This window comes from Balaenoptera physalus (assembly GCF_965194825.1).
Source record: "Balaenoptera physalus genome assembly, chromosome: 20".
Taxonomy (NCBI): Eukaryota; Metazoa; Chordata; class Mammalia; order Artiodactyla; family Balaenopteridae; genus Balaenoptera; species Balaenoptera physalus.
Genome location: NC_138901.1, coordinates 47,707,167 through 47,724,844, shown reverse-complemented (window position 1 = coordinate 47,724,844; position 17,678 = coordinate 47,707,167). Strand labels below are relative to the sequence as shown.

Here is a 17,678-nt window from a genome sequence, read left to right as displayed (position 1 = left end):
CTGCTCAGCCAACATCCCTCCTTATGAATGAAGGGACTTGGCTCCCAGGTGCAGGAGGAGGAAGTCCCGATTGAGGCATGGCTGGTTCTACTTGGAGAAGTGAGGGAAGGCTTCTCAGAAGAAGTGGCAGGAGCTGAGGCCTAAGGGATGAATAGGAGTTCTCCAGGCAGATGAAGGCGAAGGCTTTCCAAGCAGACGTTACAGGCAGCAGACCCCACACCTTCACCCCTCCACCTAAGCCCTTTCTCCTCCAGGGCGCTCATCTCCTGCTCTTGTCCAACTTTTGGCGAAGTTTTGAGTCCCTCCACTGCCCCATCCCCACCCCCAATCTGAGTAATTCCACTCAGGACACACCCTTTCCTCTCACATGATGGGGCATCCAGACAGAGCCAAACCTCCTCCAGGGTGGTCTGACCAGTGTGGAGTAAATTCAGCCATTCCCTTTCTTTTTCTGGAAGTTCCACTGGGTCCAGAGCTGCCTGAGGTTTTCCTGGCACCCACATCCTCCTGCTGACTCATGATGGGCCTACAGGCGTCTGGACTGCTAAGTCCCTTTTCACACGTGCTCCTGTTAAACCACATCTCACTCAGCTTTGTACTTCTGCTGTCGTCTTGTTTTTACAATTTTTCCTGGGTATTTTGAAGTTTGATAATTTGATCTATGCAAACTGCTAATCTCAGCTCCTGGTTGGCAGGGGCCACATTGAAGCAAACTGGACCACAAAAACTCACTTTAGAACACGCCCTGGAAACAGAAACCTTCTGTCATTCTAAGGCCATTGTGGTTAGGGGTGATTCAGACTGACTGCAACTCCAACCAGCTTCAAAGATCTCACCGGATAAGAGGCTGTCTTGGATTTGGAGATGCTTTCGATGAGGGAAAGGCCATGGGGGGGTGGGGTATGGGCTGTGATGCTTTACAGAAGGAAGGGAATTGGAAGGGGATGTTTGTGTGGTTCCCCACGGTTCCCACCTTCCCCAGTCAGGGAGAATCGGGCCATTGTCTAGCTGGAACGCTTGGCTTGTTTATCTTCTTAGGCCCAGTTTGGTACAAGGTTTTCACTCAGTTTTTCTTCTGCCCAAAAAACAACCACAGGAAGGGGCTGACCTGCCTTTGGCAAGTGTCCAATCCATGTTCTCCTTCTCCATTTCTCTGCCTCTTTCCTCTATCACCGGCTTCTAAGAGAAAATAAGAAGAACAAGCTTCCCCTTTTGTCCCATCAAGGCAACATTTAATCATTCATTCATTCAACTAGTGTTTACTGAGTACCTACTATGTGCCAGGCATTGTTCTGGGTGCTGGCAATCCTAATGTGAAAGACACAGTCCCTGGCATCAAAAGGTCACAGTTCTGGAAGGAAGCTCAGTAGTGTTAGAGGCAAACCAGAGGAGGTGAGAGCACATGGTAGAAGCATTTGAGCCAGCTTGGGAGGAATTAGAAAAGTCTTCCAGGAGAGGAGACACATAAGCTGATCTTTTTTTTTTTTAACTTTTTATTTTATATTGGAGTATAGCCAATTGACAATGTTGTGATAGTTTCAGGTGCACAGCAAAGGGACTCAGCCATACATATACATGTATCCATTCTCCCCCAAACTCTCCTCCTATCCAGGCTGACATAGGCTGATCTTAAAGGCAGAGTTAAAGTTAGCCATGGAGAATAATCATTATTATCATAGCTTTTGTTAAGCATCTTCTCTGTGCCAAGCACTGTGTTAAAATCTTTACCTATATATTATTTTATGTTAATCCTTGCAACACCACTAAGAGGTTGCTACTGTAATTATTCCAGCTTTATGAATGAGGAAAGTGAGGTTTAGAAAGGTCAATTTGCTCACGGTTTTACAAAGAATAAATAGCAGAAGTGAGATTTAGACTCAGAGTTCTCTGACTCTGGAGCTCATTCTTTAACCCGGGGCTGCTGTGTATAGCTGTGCATGTTGTACACTGCACAACTCCAGGGATGGCCCTGCTCTTAATGATGCATTATGCATGGGAAGGATATACAGGCAGAAGAATCTTCCTTTACAGAAATAGAGAAAGCAACCTAGATTTGGGAAACTGGCTCTGCAATGTAGCCGTGTCAGGGGCTAAGGAACTCCTTGAAGATGGGCAGCTCCTTTGCACCTCCTGTGATTGCTATTGGAACTAGCTATTAGCATCTTGAGAGAGCTCCTGGGGCCTTGTATATGGTGAGGGACCCAATTCTTCCTTCTCACAGAGCAGTGGAACTCTCTGCCAGAGGTGACGTGAATGCGCCTAGTTCCCTTCTGAGCTGTTGGCCACACAAACTTTCCAGTTCATAGGCTGCATGTGGTCCCAGGTTCATGAATTTCAAAACACCAGATGGAGGCGTTTGAATCTTTCTGCTGTGCTGTAATATTTTCAATAAACCTTGGACAACCATAATGACAACAACAACAAAAACTTTATTTACAAAAACAGACAGCTGGCCTGCAGTCTGTAATTCACCAATTTGATTTTTGTAAATATTGCATTGAAATATCACTTCCCTTGAGTACTGAGTTTTCCAGTGTCCCTTTCACTCACCTCATCCTAGCCCCTGCCCTGCTTAAGAGCACATGTGTCCCTTGACTGGATCCTAGTTCAGAAAAACCAGCGTCTATAAAACTTCTGGGGAATAAACCAAAAAAAAAAAAAAAGGTATAAGATGATATTGGGGAATATTGTTACTCTTTAGGTGATAACGGTATTGTAGTTATGTAGAAGATGTCCTTATATTTTGGAGATGGCTTTGGCAAAAAGTACACTATATATATATATATATATATATATACACACACACATATATATATATACATACATATGTGTATATATATAAAAATAGAACAACAGGGCTTCCCTGGTGGTGCAGTGGTTGAGAACCTGCCTGCCAATGCAGGGGACACGGGTTCGAGCCCTGGTCTGGGAAGATCCCACATGCCGCAGAGCAACTGGGCCCGTGAGCCACAATTACTGAGCCTGCGTGTCTGGAGCCTGTGCTCCGCAACAAGAGAGGCCGCAACGGTGAGAGGCCCGTGCACCGCGATGAAGAGTGGTCCCCACTTGCCGCAACTAGAGAAAGCCCTGGCACAGAAACGAAGACCCAACACAGCCTAAATAAATAAATAAATAAATATTTTTAAAAAATGGAGTATCATTAATAATAACTAAGTATTAAAAAAAAAAATAGAACAACAATTGGATTTTGGTGGCAGGTATATGGATGTTCATTGTACTCTTCTTCCAATTTTTCAATATGTTTGACACCTTTCATGATAAGTGGCTTTTACAAAATCTTATATAAGCCAAACTTTTACAATAATATAATAGACTGAAGACTGCCTGGAGGAGGAGGATTGCCCCATGTTGGGGAGGGGGACAGAGACACCTCACTTGCTCTGAAACTAACCCAACCCTACTCCTTTCAGCGCCTCCCCACCCACCTTACCTGCTGCCTGTCCTTGCTCCAGACCCATGAGGAATGGGGGGCAATGGCACAATAAATTTTCAACTTAGGTTCAAATACAGAATTTCAAATGAGGGCATTTCTAATTAATAAATATCATTTTGCCCACTTCTGTGTTGTCTTCTTTCTCCTGGTATTTCCCAGGAGTGTGCAGTGTGAAACAGGCGGGCCTCACATCAGACCCAGGAAAGAAAGGAAAACGTGATCCGTTTTATTACATAAGGCAGAGGTTGTCACAGGTGGGCCTCTGACCAGCCGCATTAGCATCACCTGGGACCTTGTCACAACCCCTGGCTTCCTACCTCAGACCTGCCAAAGCTGAAGCTGTGCTGCGGCCTGGCAATCTGTTTTAAGTCCTCCAGGTAATTCTGATACATTCTCAAGTTTGAAAACTACTAATACAAAGACATGCAAACATGCTTATGAATAGACTTCTTAAATTTGGTTCTCAGTAGACTTAATAGATTTTTTGTTTGGTTGTTTTGTGTTTTTTTTTAAATTTTATTTATTTATTTATTTATGGCTGTGTTGGGTCTTCGTTTCTATGTGAGGGCTTTCTCTAGTTGTGGCAAGTGGGGGCCACTCTTCATCACAGTGCACAGGCATCTCACTATTGCAGCCTCTCTTGTTGCGGAGCACAGGCTCCAGACGCGCAGGCTCAGTAATTGTGGCTCACGGGCCCAGTTGCTCCGCGGCATGTGGGATCCTCCCAGACCAGGGCTCGAACCCGTGTCCCCTGCATCGGCAGGCAGATTCTCAACCACTGCGCCACCAGGGAAGCCCTGTTTGTTTGGTTTTTGATTTTTGGTTTTTTGTTTTGTTTTGGTTTGGTTTTGGCCACGCCATGTGTCCTGCGGGATTCCAGTTCCCCGACCAGGTACTGAACCCGCACCCTCGGCGGTAAAAGCGTGGAGTCCCAACCACTGGACCGCCAGGGAATTCCCCATATATACTCTGTTCTGTTCCACGGTGATGGATATCCATTATAAACAGGTCTAGGGTGACATTCACCTGTGTATAATTCTGACGAGGAGGTTCCATTACAGTGTGCTCAGAACCTGTAGCAAGTGTTTTAGAAAAGTGCCCGTGTCACTTTCAGGAGCCAGTCTCTGGGCACATGAACCCAAGACGGTGTTGCCAAGTCTGTGGTGTCTTTGGACCTTGAGTGTCTTTTTAAGCTTGGTCATATATTTCAGAGAGTCGGGACAGCTGTAATGTAGGTGTCTCATTACAGCCATTTTCAAGTTTTTCTGAGGCCTCAAACGATTTTATTAAAAAAAGAAACAAAGACAGTCAGTCCGATGAGGGTGTTGGGAGCAGGCTCTGGGGAGGGGGTGATGTCCTTTTTCATCACATAGGGCTGCTAGTCGGCCCCTACTTCTACATCCAGATCCATGCCGGGGAGCCTATGACAGCCAGGGTCCTCTCCTCCTCCCCGACCCCCAGACCGCTACGGCCTCCATTTGGCCTCAAAACATGGAGCTACCACTGTTCCCAGACACAGCTGGCCCAGCTGCACTGACATCACCCCTTTGGGCCTTCCCATGATTTAGGCATAAAGTAAACACAGATGTGGCAGGTGAGCAGCAGGAAGGCCAGGTGCACCGAGATTTCATAGAGGCAGGAAGTGTCCATGCTGTGCGATATTACGATGATAGTTTACCTAACAACAATCAAGAGGCAATTCTTACCACTGGCTCTGGACACCCCACCCCGAAGCCCCACCCAGGTGGGAATGGTCCTCTTCAACTTAAAGCCTGGGCAGCTTCATGAATGGGCTCCTTTAATCAGGTGCAAGAGGCTGCAGGCTCCTGATTAGGCAGCATTCCCATGTCAGTCAGAGAATATCACCTTCTAAAACCAAAGTGAATTTTGAATCATGTGTATAGCGTACGCTAATGGTAACATATAAATGTGTTTCTGACATTTCTCTAATATCAGCAAGTGGGGACTTCCCTGGCGGTCCAGTGGTTAAGGTTCCGTGCTTCCACTGCAGGTGGCACGGGTTCAATCCCTGGTTGGGATACTAAGATCCTGCATGCTGCACAGCCCGGCCAAAAAAAGGAAAAAAAGATAATATCAGCAAGGGGACTAAAATATAACATAAATTGTGATTCAGTCGTTGCAGTGGGTCTGAGTTAATTCACCCATGGTGTGGAGGGCATTTGCCAATGTTTGTGACTGTCTATCATCCAAGCCCTCCCTCTGTTTGGGGGAACTTCCCAGTGCGTGAGTCAAAGTAAGCCTCATGCCCCCCAGGGAAGTAGAAAGGTCTAGAGACTAATCTCTTCCCCCACGTGCTCTTCGAATAAGGGCAAATGACCTAGGATAGCCAATCAGACGCTCTCACCCTAAACTTTAAATTGTGAATAAACGAAGCAAAGATGAATGGAAAGTTAGGATACATGTGCGTTGGAAGGACTGGTCTGAGGCATTCTGGTTGGATTGTTCCTGCTAAAAGATGAGTATCCTGTATTCTGCTCCTTAGGCCCTGTCCCTACCTCCATTTTTGTCTAGTCTCCAGCTTCTTGTAAGTTCTTTGTAGCCCTACAATCTCTTTTCTGTTTACAATAACCAGAGTTGTTTTCTGCTGCTCACAACCAAGAATTGACTATACACACATGTTTTGAATGCACAGTCCCAAGTCCATTTCCAGGTGTTGTAGGGATACCGAGATGACTACAGGCTGGAACGTGCTGCAAGCAGTGAATGAGAACACAGGCTCTGTCTACATGACACAGGCTTGAGTTCCAGTCTTGGCTCTGTTGCTTACTAGTTGGGTCATCTTCCACATGGGTTCCTTATCTTCTCCTGGCATCATTTCTTCATCTATAAAATGAGGCTGCTGCTCACAAGGTTGCTATGAGGATTAAATAAAATAAGAGTGGTAAAGGGCTCAGCATAGTGCCTGGTATGGAAAAGTACATGATAAATGTTGGCTCTGATGACGATCTTTTTTTTTTTGGCATGGGGTGGGGGTGGGGATGATGATGATTCTTTTTTGTTTGTTTGTTTAATTAATTAATTAATTCATTTTTATTTTTGGCTCCGTTGGGTCTTCATTGCTGCGCGCGGGCTTTCTCTAGTTGGGGCTATTCTTCATTGCGGTACGTGGGCTTCTCATTGCGGTGGCTTCTCTTGTTGTGGAGCATGGGCTCTAGGCACGCGGGCTTCAGTAGTTGTGGCTCGCGGGCTCTAGAGCGCAGGCTCAGTAGTTGTGGTGCACGGGCTTAGTTGCTCCGTGGCATGTGGGAATCTTCCCAGACCGGGGATAGAACCTGTGTTCCCTGCATTGGCAGGCGGATTCTTAACCACTGCGCCACCAGCGAAGTCCCGATGATGATTCTTAACTTCAAGGAATTTGTAGTCTTGAGTCTGGCTCATAGTCACTAGTTCTTCCCAAACTTCCACGGTAGAGATACAGGGACAGATACTGTCACGACAAAACGTAATTATCTGCATGGGGTCTAGAAAATAGAGAGGCGTAAGTACATTAGTCAGTCATTTAACCAATAAGATTCAGAGATAGTTATTCAGGTCTTTATTGAGCTCCTATTATGTGCCATGGCCTTCACTAAGCATGGCTTCAATGGAGGAATAAAGCTATATTTGGAAAAAACACACACTCTTTAAGAGAGCCAGGTTAATTCTCCAGCCTAGAAGAAGTAAATTCCTCTCAAAACCATCCTCTTTCAAATGCACTTCTGAATATTAACTAGTTTACTTTTCCAGGGACTTTAAGGCCAGGAAGTAGATATCCTGTAAGTCTGGTTATTGTGAATCATTTCCCAGATTCTGGGCTTCCATGAAAAATTAAGTTTCTAAACTTGCAAAGATGAAAGCCCTGATCCACCACTGACATTTGACCCCACTAAGAAGCAGACAGCCTGTGTGACCTACTCTGTGCAGAGACATGCATGCACAACCCAAATATTTTTTGAGCATGTCCTGTATGCCAGCCACTGGGTGAGGCACACAGGAAATACAACAGCAAATCAAAGAGGGTGGCCCCTGTTCTCTTGGTGCTTTCTCTGTGGTGGGGAAGGGAGATATTCACCAAAGAATTACATAAATAGTCATGCCATGGCAAATTGTGATAAGTTCTCTGTAGGAAAAATGTAGGGACCTATGAGGTCATGTGATAGGTGGCACTGACCAAGCCTAGATGTTGGGGAAGGTTTTAATGGGTAAGATCTCATCTGAGCTATGATCTTAAGGATGTGTAGTGGTCAAAGTGAGGAAGGAAGGAAGGAGCAGGTTAGGCAGAAAGAACCACAGATGAAGGTCCTGCAATGGGAGGGAGCAAGGCCTCGGTATCTACCTCCTGAGTGGTTGGGGAAACATATGAGAAAATACCTGTAGTCTTCAATAAATATGAGCTGATTGAATAAAATAATAATGTTAATAAAAACTAACAATTATTAAGCCCTTAATATATTGTAGGAACTTTTAAAATGTATTAAAAAGGTTAATTAACACTAGCTGCTGTAGCACAGAAGTCGCAAATCTCTGTGGTTTAGCACAACAAAGATTCATTTCTTCCTCAGCTCACAGTGGGTTGGGCAGCTCTCCTGGGCAATCTCCTCCAAGTGGTGACTCAGGGATCCAGGCCCCTTCCATCTTATAGCTCTATAACCCCCCAGGGCAGCCTTAAAATTCTTCCTTAGATCTTTTCTATACAACCACCCAACTAGTGAAGAAAAAGAGTATGGAAGATTGTGTGAGGTGTTTTGGGGCCAGGTTTGTAAATGGCATACATCACATCTGCCCTCATTCAACTGGCTAGAACCCTGTCCTAATCTGGCTGTCATGGAGGCCAGGAAATGCAGTTGCCTGTGTGCAGTGTGACTGCAAAATCTGCTCTCTTGACCATACATAATACTTGCTGATAAATCTTTATCAAGAGGCAGACTGAAGTGCTTGTTTGTACACTGTACTATTCTGGATGAAGCACTAACAGAATTAGATAGAGATGGTTACCTGATTTGGGAGTTTACAGTCAAAAAGCCAGCTCTGGCCCGGAAACTTACAAATATGGCACATTCTATTGAAGAAAACTGTTAAACCCAGGCAGAGATTGTCAATTGCCGGGGAAGGGAGATGGGACCAGGGAAGAGATTTCAAATCTCTGTGGATGCTTGTGTACTTTGAATAAGAATATTCTAAGATGACCATTGTTTTAATGTTTTTTAGTTATGATCCATTTATTTTGAAATTTTGAATACAGTTGGGGTGGGGTGTGGAAGGAGATATTTATATTGTTCTAAGGGGATTAAAAGAAGGTTGAGAAGCTGCCTAAGGATAGGAGTAATTTACAAGGGGCTGAATTTATGTGGGAAAGAAATAAAGGAACAGGCACGATTCCTTCCCTTCCTTCTTCTCCCAAGCTGACCACATTTTACATGTTCTAAACTGATGAAAATTTCCTATCCAGTCTAGACTTTGGCCTCTGGAGGGACAAGATTAGGGAAAGAGAAGACCAGGAATGAAGAATTGGAGGGATAGAAAGAGAGGAGGCTCTTACATAACAGAAAGTTGCTTAAGAACATAGGGAAGGAGAAGAAGCCGTCAAAAGCCAAATGGAGTACTTACAAACGGTACCCAGACTACGTTTAGGTGTTAGAAAGTGTTCCTGGGTGGTTGGAGAGCCCAAAGGACTGAGTATCAAAGAAGGGAGAAATAGCTTGGTGATTCGAGGAGTGTGACGTTACTCTAGACAGGACTTCAAGATCTGAGGTGGTGAGAGTGGTTGATGGATAACAAAAGTAAATAAGGTACATTGAGGGCTGCTACTCACACAGACTGTGACATGCAGTTTACCTGCTTTTACTTTACTATTTTATTTTACTTTTATTTTATTTTATTTTACCTGCTTTTAATCATCACAAGAGTCCTGTGGAACATGCACCCCTGTTGGTCCCATCTGCCAAAGGTCACATGGCTGGCAAGTGGCCAAGCTGGGATTGGAACTGTCCCCTGGCTCCAGAGTCCAGGCTAGAGTGGATGTGCCTGGGTTGCATGGAGGCTTAATTAAATGCTGGTGTTTATACAGTGGAAACACACACACAGCACAGTCAGTTAATTACTTCTAACAGTCTGGGCATTAAATACTTTCTCCTTTACCTTTCCTCCAGGCTCCCACTTAGAGAATCTTTGCATCCTTAAGGACAATCTACTTGTTTCCACTTGGACAGCTTGATGAGGAAGAGAACGAACTCCTGGAAAGCTCATACTCACAGCCAAGGAGAGCCAAGTGAAAAGTTGGTTCCATTTTCCCCAGAGAGTAACAGTTCATTTAATTCCAGCAATAAACTGGCTCCAGGGAGAAAGGACTGTTTAAAGGTCTGTGTCAATTACACAGTGATTATGAAATTCATGATATGACTAATCCAGTGGCTGAACCTGTGATTATCTGACATAATCCAAGAATATAAGTGTAACACACTCTTTTCCTCCCATTAAAGAGAAGTCAGTTAGTGCTACATTCCAGATGACTTCTCTCCTTTCCTATCTCTTCTCTCTATGAAAGAGTAAATGTTTATCAAATGGTTTCTGAATTAAACTCAGTGTCCTGGAAGCTATAAGGGCTATTTTTCTTGGATGGCTCAAGGTCTGGGAACTCCAGTATGTTGATTTATATAATTTGAAGTACCATAAATGCCTTTGACCTTGAAGACTTCCTTTTAATGATTTGCATATCCTTGCCAATGATTAGACTACAGGCCATCATGACAAGCCTGTAACTTCCTGGAGAACTCCTTCTTTATTTATTTTTGGACATTTTATAATTTTTTTTTTCTCTTAATGCTTTGTAAATAGTAACTAAAACCCATTTGTAACAAGCACCTATAAACGTACCGGCTTTTAAAATCAGGAGGTAAAAAATTATTGCGCAAGCTCTGAGGTCATTGATTGTTTTTGGAGAGAAGTCTATGACAATCTCTGAAAGCCTGCCACCTCTCAGACCCTTTCAGAGAAAAATGTTTGTGGTTCCTATGCACTGGGGGCTATGTTTTGGGTCCTGTGGCCACGCTTCCTTGGCCAAAGCTGATTGGACCAAGGATTGGCACGTGATTCAAAAGTTGTCCTTTATAGGCTAGACAGCAGCCAATGAGATGTCCTGATACAAGAGCTTGGCAGAAAAGGAGGAACTTCTGCAGGATGGTGTCTGGCTGACTCGGACTGTGAGACGTGCTGAGGTAATTAGTAAGAAAAAAGAGGAAGGAGAGACAGTCATGATATCGGTGGAAGTCTAGAGTCGCAAGCAAAAGACACCTGTTGTTGAGAGGCCAGCATGATAACCAGGTATCTGTGTTGTATCCCAAATGCCAGTTGGTTTTCTTATCTCCTATTCTCTCACTTCTCCATGTAACTTTATAGTAAGCCCCCAGACAGAGGAAACATGATTAGAACTCTGTTTCTGGCCCCCACCCCGTATGTCCATATCCTGACCCCCAGCACCTGTGAATGTTACTTTATAGGGCAAAAGGGACTTTGAAGATGCGATGAAAGATTTTGAGATGGACAAACTGTCCTGGATTTTCCGGTTGGGCTCGGTGTAATCCCAAGTGTCCACATAAGAAGGAAGCAGGAGGGTCGGAGTCAGTAGTAGGGGTTGTGACCATGGAAACAAGAGGTTGAAGTGATGTGAGGAAGGGGCCAGGAGGCAAAGAATGCAGGCACCCTGGAAAAGCTGAAAAAAGCAAGGAAGCATATTCTCTCCTGAAAGTTCCAGAAGGAGCCAGTCCTCAGGACATTTGGCTAAATCCCAGTGAAACTGACTTCAGACTTCTGATGTCCAGAACTATAAGATAATATCAATAAATCCGTGTTGTTTTAAGTCACCAAGTTTGTGACAATTTATTACAGCAGCAATAGGAAACAAATACACCACCTGACTGACTAAGCCAGGGATCCAGCATTTTTGTGCTTTTTTTGAGAAAGACATAAAACAAGTAACTTAAGCACTTGGCAGTTTTGCCTATTAGTTCAGTATTGTGGGACGTTCCCTGATCTGCTCCGAAGAGGTCATTTCATTTTGCCAGGAGGATATAAAGGGAAAAAATGGGAAATTAGGTATTAAATGACAAGAGAATTGTCAGCGTGGCCACAGTCACTCAGAGAAGATTCCCTTAAGAGCAGTATTTGTAGGGGGAAAGAATTTTACGTTATGCTTTTAAGACAACAAGATCAAAAACAGATGAGAAGCCCAATAAAACTGAAACCACACTTCACCCAGGACTATACCCATCACACTGTCATTTTTCATTAATTCAGAATCTGTCTGGAGATAGATCTCAGTGCCCTTGTTAATGTCTTTCAAGGCATTCTCATCATTGTAATTGGGTGCCATCCTAGAGGGGAGGACGTTAATGACCATATACAACACACTGAGCCAAGTACAAATACACATTAACTAGCTTTCCAGGACTCCTTTCTGCTCTCCCGTTATAATTTATGGAGAACACTCAACCAGTTAGGTTCACCTGTCATCCTCCATAAAGACCCAAACGAGAATTCTCTTCTGGAAAGCTTCAAGTTTAATCAGTTCCTTCTGCTAGTTGTTCACAAAAGGCTTTCTGCTGCTGAAGAAAATTAAGCCTTAAAAACAACAACAACAAAACAAGTTTCCATACATGTGGTATCTTTTAGGATGAATGCATTTTGAAGGCAAGGACAAGGTTTTTTATACATGCTGTTCTTGATCCCTTTAGGAGACAATATACTTAATAAAGAAAACTTTCTGACAGTGGTCATTAGGATTATTCTGATAATTACTGTATTTATTATTCTGATAATTACTGTACTGATCGTTTGATAACTTACTGTGTCCTTAGTTGCAGGCAACAGAATCCACTCTAGCTTGTTTTAACAGAACAGGATTGGAGCAGAGTACTAGGTAGATTAGAGGATTTCCAGCAGTGCCAGGGAAACAGACTAGGATACCACACACAGCCAGAACAGTCCCAGGAGAAATGCCCAACCATAAACAGGACTGTTCTCATGGAAACCCCATTGTGGCTGCTCACCACTCAATACCTATGATACTAGGGGTTGGACACTGGAACTTTTTTTTTTTTTTTTTGGCCGCGCGGCATGCAGTATCTTAGTTCCCTGAGCCAGGGATCCAACCCAAGCCCCCTGCAGTGGAAGCACGGAATCTTAACCACTGGACCGCCAGGGAAGTCCTGGACGCTGGAACTTTTACCAAAGCTTCTCCACCGTCGTGCTTGCAAAAAGATGGATCCACCCATGTGCAACTGCCACTCCGTTTGAATCACTTTCACCTTCCGGGGTCACACGTGCATCTACTTAGCAGAACCTGGGTCATATGCAGAACCCTAATTACAAAAGAGTTCAGGTGCTGGGAGTATTAGAAAGGGTCAGAGTGAATGTTGTACAAGCCAATCCATGGAATCTGTCACAATGACCATATCTACTTCAGGTGATTTGTGTGACAGAATGGTGGTAATCATGAGGGTCACAATAAAAATAATAGCTAGCATTTTCTGGAGTGCTTTCTGTGTGTCCAGCACTGTGGTAAATATTTTATGTACATTATCTCATTTAATCCTCAAAGAAAAGCTATGAGGTTGGTACTATTTGTACCCTTGCATTAGAAGTGAAGACATTGAAGCACAAAGAGTTAATGAACTTGCCCCAAGTCTCGCAGTCAGTAGAGTCAAGATTCAAACTCAGGTCTGTCTAAAACGAGTCTGTGCTTTCAGCTAGTGTAGTGATGATGCTTCATTTTTTACCATTTTTTTTAGTCCATCTGTGAGGGCCAGCTTGACTAGCTAATCTGTGTTTCCCAAGTTTCTAGAAGACTTTTGCAAACACTGGGACTCTGATACTTGTGTAACTGGAAAAAAATATTAGATCTTCTGAGTGTGAAATCCAAAGAAGGGGTACATCTGACCAGTCCTGGATTATATCACCTTTGTGTCAGATCTAAGGTGACCAGCCAATGATAAGAGATGCACTAAATGGAAAAAGTCAGCTAAACAAATTGACCTTTGAAGAGGATGGAAAAAGCATGACAATTCTATATCCTGTACAACCTATATAGGTTGCTTTATTTAAAGTGGGGGGATCCCTTAAAAAGACTAACCTTAACTCTAGGCAAAACTTAAATGATTTTCTTCTCTTTCTTCATTTTGAAAGCCAGAGCCAGCCAGACAAGACAGGGCGTATACTGTTGCACAAAATCCTGCTGTATTTTGAGCCTCCAGGCTGAGGAACAAATGCAATTAACATTCCAAGGTGTGAATTATTTCCTCACCATATGAAGCCCTGAAGCATCTTATTGTGATTACAAAGGCTGGACTAACTGCAACTTTCTTAAGGTAAAGTGTACACAGTAAAGATATACAGAAAAGTTCTTAAAAGTTATAAACCCAAACATTGCATAGTGCTTAGAACCCGTTTAATCACAGAACAGGAGACAGTTTCTAAAGAGCTTGCGGTTCAGTGCCTTCCCACCTCTTGTTTCTAAGTTAAAACAGAACAAAACAAAAAACTAAGACTCAAACCAACTCCACTGGAATCATCCTTTAATCTCATTCTAAACTTGTGTCATCCTGTTGAATAGAGGCCCACAGGGAACAGGGCCCAGCAAATCCCTGGACCTCCTGGTCTCTGGTAAAGACACGGTTCCTCCCCTGAACTGGCTTCCTTAAAGCTAAGGTATTTTCTCTTTTGCACACAGAGCAGTATTTTCCAAAATGTACTGTGGAAATCACTGGAGGGGTCAGGGGGTGTGTACATACATGAACTTTAAGTGGTTTATGAACAAGTATTTTTTAATTTTCACATGTTTTAGTTTAAATGTATATTGAGAAAAATATATAACATCAAATATGAAATTCATGGATATGATTGCTTATAACACGGCTAAGAGTTTAAAAAAAGGAGAGACTTCCCTGATGGCACAGTGGTTAAGAATCCGCCTGCCAATGCAGGGGATACGGGTTCGAGCCCTGGTCTGGGAAGATCCCACATGCCGCAAAGCAACTAAGCCCTTGCGCCACGACTGCTAAGCCTGCGCTCTAGAGCCTGCAAGCCACAACTACTGAGCCCGGGCGCCTAGAGCCCGTGCTCCACAGCAAGAGAAGCCACCGCAATGAGAAGCCCATGCACTGCAAAGAAGAGCAGCCCCTGCTCGCAGCAACGAAGACCCAACGCAGCCAAAAATAAATAAGTAAATAAATAAATTAAAAATTAAAAAAGGAGAAATCACTGCAAGAAGTACATATATTAACCAAGTAGTTGTTAAATAAACCAATCAAATGCTACTTTAGTCAGCAAAACTGCAAATTGCTCAGGTGATAGAAATGTGGGAAACTGTCAAAGGGGAGGGTGACTGGATTCCGGCACCTAGTCTGTTATGTCCAGCTAGGGAGACCTTGTTTTAATTTTTATTTTTTAACACAATGTAAAAATATACTCCATTTGCAGTTATTACAAGATATTGGCTATATTTGCCTTGTTGTACAACACATCCTCGTAGCCTATCTTACACCCGGTAGTTTGTACCTCCCACTCCCCCACCCAGCTGGGGAGATCGTGAGCAAGTCACTTCCTCTGGTAAACTTCAGGTTGTAAAATAAGAGGGGATATTAGGGGAAATGTTGGAAAGTGGGGCTGTTCTTGTTCCAGGAGCCCAGGGCTCCCCAAGGTGTCTGAGGGGCTGGCTGAGGAAGAAGGATGAGGCCAGCTCTCTAGGCTCCAGCCCCCAGAGCAGCTTTCATTAGTTTTACTTATCAGGCTTCTAATAGAAATTGGTTTGAAAACAGGGTTCACTGATTTTAAAAAAGTCTGAAAGTGTTCCTCTCAGCCTGAAAATATAATATTTTTATATTTTGCTTTTATAAACCATAACTAACCAAAAAGCTAATGATATTTAAATAAGCTCAACAAGAGTGAGGCTTGTTTCAGGAATTTTGGCCGAATAATAACAGATAACATGTTTTGATCACATAGTATATACCAGGCACTGTGCTATAGATCTCATAGTATATTCCAGGCACTGTGCTATAGATTTTGTTTTGTTTTGACAAAACAAAATTGAAAACAAAACCAAACCACCACCGTGAGGTAGGTTGTATAATTAACTCCATTTTATAGATGAGAACGCTGAGGCTCAGAGAGGTTATGCACTTGGCTTAGGTCACCCAGTTTGTTTCTGGTCAGGATATAACCCAGGCAGTGTGAATCCAAACCCTTCACCTGTATTGCTGTTTTTGCCCCTGGGAGGAGAGAGTGAGGTGCCCTAGTCTGAAGGCCAGTATCCTGGGGGTTGGAGATCTCCAGCAATATAACCATCCAGGTAATCCCACTTATCTCAACTTCACATACAGCTGCCCTGCACATTTCCAGTTACCCAGCATCCATGAGCCAACTTTCAAAGACTACCCACTCATCTAGTTGTTTGGCAGCCATGGTCCAAGTATGCTGCTCTTGGCTAAATCATGGGTGATTTCTATGTCACTGTACAGTCTTTGGTGTGAGGGTTCACCTGTGTATGGGCTCACCAGCCACTTGCAGTGGAGTTCCTCATGTTCTGAAAGCACTCTGGGATCTCAGGCTAGGTCCCTTGTTCATATTCACTTTCCTTCTGTACCCCAGTGCTGGGCCTACCTACTGTCTGATCCACAATTACATGCCTGCTCCTGCCCTCACTTAGTTTCCCTTTTCCCAGACCCATGACTGACTTGAACACAATTTTTTCCTCTCTCTCCACCCAACCCCCATTTTGCTGCTCCTGGGGAGAAAGCAGAGAACCCCTTGGAGATTTCCAAAAGTTTTTTGTGTTTTTTTCTTGCTAGTAACAGTGGAGGGGACATGACAATCATTTTTATTTAACAATCACTAATAGAGTGCTTACCTTATTACCAAACACCACTCTAAGTGCTTTACAATGAGTAACTCGTTGATTCCTTATAATGACCATATGAGGTAGTTACTATCATTATCCTTGTTTTGTAGATGAGGAAACTGAGGCACGGAGAGGTTAGGAAACTTGCCAAAGGGTCTCTTAACAAATAAATGACAGATTTTATATTCAAAACCAAGATTGTGTAGCTCCAGTTGGTGGGCGCCTCTTAGCCACCACATGCTGATGCTTCCCAAAAGAAAAGCGTTAACAAAAAGCAACAAGAGGGCTTCCCTGGTGGCGCAGTGGTTGAGAATCTGCCTGCCAATGCAGGGCACACGGGTTCGAGCCCTGGTCTGGGAAGATCCCACATGCCGCGGAGCAACTGGGCCCGTGAGCCACAATTACTGAGCCTGCGCGTCTGGAGCCTGTGCTCCCCAACAAGAGAGGCCGCGACAGTGAAAGGCCCGCGCACCGCGATGAAGAGTGGTCCCCACTTGCCGCAACTAGAGAAAGCCCTCGCACAGAAACGAAGACCTAACACAGCCATAAATAAAATAAATAAATAATTTAAATAAAAAAAAAAAAAGCAACAAGAGAAGGTCGGAAGTTGGAAGTCATCTTAATTCTTTTTTTTTTTAATTGAAATATAGTTGATTTACAATCTTGTGTTAGTGTCTGGTGTACAGCAAAGTGATTCAGTTTTACATATATATTCCTTTTCAGATTCTCTTCCATTATAGTTATTACAAGATATTGAATATAGTTCCCTGTGCTATGCAGTAGGGCCTTGTTATCTGCTTTATACATAGCATTACAGTTTGCAGTTTGCAATTAGCAGATACATCTTAATTCTTTATGGTCCTCCAAGACTTTCAAATGCCTCTTACAACATTCCTTCACGGTTTGTGCTGCTGGGCTGTTGATTCCCTCTTCATCGTAGTGCTGTCTGCATATCCCCCAAGGCCCGGGTCTCAGTAAACGACCATTAGAGAGGGCAGGATACTGGGTCTCTGCCGAAATCCTCCCAGATCTTTTTTTATCATTTTGGTCATTTCTCCCCAGCTTCAGGTGTGCTTTTGCTTACAACAGCCTAACCTGTGACTCTTTGGGAGCCCCTCTTCCCTCAAGGGCAAGGTTTTGGAAGTGCTGAGTTTTCATCCTCCTGGGGTGGTCCTTAACAGATGACCACCGGTGGGGAGTACGAATGCCTTGCCTTCGTTTGGAAGAGACACAGGCGTGACTTGCATTCCAGAGTCTCCTGCAGCATCAGGCCGAATGGCAGCCTTGCTGGTTTCTTCCCTTTCCCCTTTGTCCACTCCTTTACTGATTTCT

General features: G+C 43.7%; 1 long non-coding RNA gene across 3 annotated transcripts in view; it reads left to right on the top strand.

The window, feature by feature from the left end:
* LOC309650666 overlaps positions 1-11,313 on the top strand; it is an 81,964-nt gene extending 70,651 nt beyond the window's left edge. For 2 of the 3 annotated variants that reach the window (XR_014257668.1, XR_014257670.1), the window contains exon 4: positions 9,604-11,313. This is a non-coding gene — a long non-coding RNA (uncharacterized lncRNA). The remainder of the gene's footprint in view (positions 1-9,603) is intronic. The other variant, XR_014257669.1, reaches the window with a different exon arrangement.
* The last annotated feature ends 6,365 nt before the right edge of the window (positions 11,314-17,678 follow it).